This window comes from Balaenoptera acutorostrata, chromosome 1 (genome assembly GCF_949987535.1).
Source record: "Balaenoptera acutorostrata chromosome 1, mBalAcu1.1, whole genome shotgun sequence".
NCBI classification, from domain to species: domain Eukaryota; kingdom Metazoa; phylum Chordata; class Mammalia; order Artiodactyla; family Balaenopteridae; genus Balaenoptera; species Balaenoptera acutorostrata.
In genome coordinates this window covers 192,018,825-192,020,599 of record NC_080064.1, presented here as the reverse complement: position 1 = coordinate 192,020,599, position 1,775 = coordinate 192,018,825, and the positions used below count along the sequence as shown (strand labels likewise).

Here is a 1,775-nt window from a genome sequence, read left to right as displayed (position 1 = left end):
TTCAGTTTATTTTTTTCTTTTTTTTAATTTAATTTTTATTTTATATTGGAGTATAGTTGATTTACAATGTTGTATTAGTTTCAGGTGACAGCAGAGTGATACACATGTCTATTATTTTTCAGATTCTTTTCCCATATAAGTTATTATAGAATATTGAGTAGAATTCCCTGTGTTATACAGCAGGTCCTTGTTGTTTATCTATTTTAAATATAGTAGTGTATATATGTTAATTCCAAACTCCTAATTTATCCCTCGCCCCACCTTTCCCCTTTGGGAACCATAAGTTTGTTTTCTATGTCTGTGAGTCTGTTTCTGTTTTGTAAATAAGTTTAGAAGAACCTAATTTTGTTGGCAACATCCAAAGCATCAGTCAGGACCTAGTGGAACTTATGCCTTCTTCTCTCCATCGGGCTCGATTAGGGTATTGACCTTGGCCACTTCCATGTCATAGAGCTTCTCCACAGCCTGCTGGATCTGGTGCTCTTGGGGTTGAGGTCATGATGAACGCAAGTCTGTTGTTTATTGTTGTCTTCTACCTTCTACGTGGCTGACTTAGCGGTCAGGGGGAACTTGATGATGGCATAGTGGGGGCAGTCTTCCAAGGATATTTGGGCCGCCTTCAGAGCTGCTGTGTCTTGGGTCTCTAGAAGGTGGGTGACATATGGGTCTTCCATTTTTGTGTGGCTGTGGACACCTTTGAGCGCTGCCTTCTTGGCCTTCAAAACCTTTGCTTTGGCTTCAGCTTTGGGAGGGTCAGGGGTTTCCTTCTTTACTTTCAGCAACATCTTTGTGAAAAGCTTGTCCTTTTCTTAAATGAGAATGTTTATTATGATTATTCAGTAATCCTTCTTTTTGTGCTCTGTGTTTTGGAGTTTATTAAACATAACACTTAGTCTAAAGACCGTAGAAAGTCTAAATTGGGATTACGATGACACTAAAGGAGAAATAAATATCATCTGGAGAATATGAACTCTGAGAAAAACTGACTTATATAATCATCTCTAGATGTAATAACTGGACTTGACTTTGTTTTCTAAAGTCAAAAAGATATATACTCCTTAAGATGTTTTCTTCAAAGCTCCTCCTTGTTACACTTCCGTAGTTTGGCCAGAAGTGTGTCACAAGATTGTCTCTAGTTGCAAGTAGAAACTGGAAAGATACTGCTAACTACAAAAATTACAACCCATAATTACAGGTTTTTTTTTTAATAAGAGGGAAGTAGGGAATTACAATTTAGTAGAAGACTATTCATAATTGCCTATTCAGAAAATGAAATCATTGAGTTCCAATTAATGACAAGAGACTTCTATAAATGATCATTTGTTACCATAATGAGAAGACTTCTAAATTACTGATAAACATTGCAAAATGATTCTTTGATGGATTTACAGAATGGTGGATTACTTGCTTAAGGCTCTGTCTTCCCCTCACCTGGGCATTGGAACTTCATCACTATTTACAGAACTGCTGTGAGGGCTGCAGTGTTTTTATGTGGACCCTGCTCTCTGGGCACAGTGGGTTGTTCTCTGTGTGTGCATTCGGTTTATTGAAAAGCCAAATAGTTAATGGTTTTGAGCTGCATCAGTTGAGATAACTAGGTTATGTTGCAGTAAGCAACAGTAAAAATTCTTAGAGGCTTATAACCGTGAGTGTTTTCATCCTGTGGGTTCATCTCAGACTGGCACAAATTCTGCTCCCCACTGCCTTCATGTTGGGATCCAGGTTGACTGACTGAATGACCTTGATCTGTGATTTCACTGGTCTTATGTAAAGGG

At 38.1% G+C, this 1,775-nt stretch overlaps 1 pseudogene; it reads right to left on the bottom strand.

The window, feature by feature from the left end:
• Positions 1–329: 329 nt before the first annotated feature.
• Positions 330–785, bottom strand: LOC103011568 (60S ribosomal protein L23a-like; annotated as a pseudogene).
• Between the last annotated feature and the right edge of the window lie 990 nt (positions 786–1,775).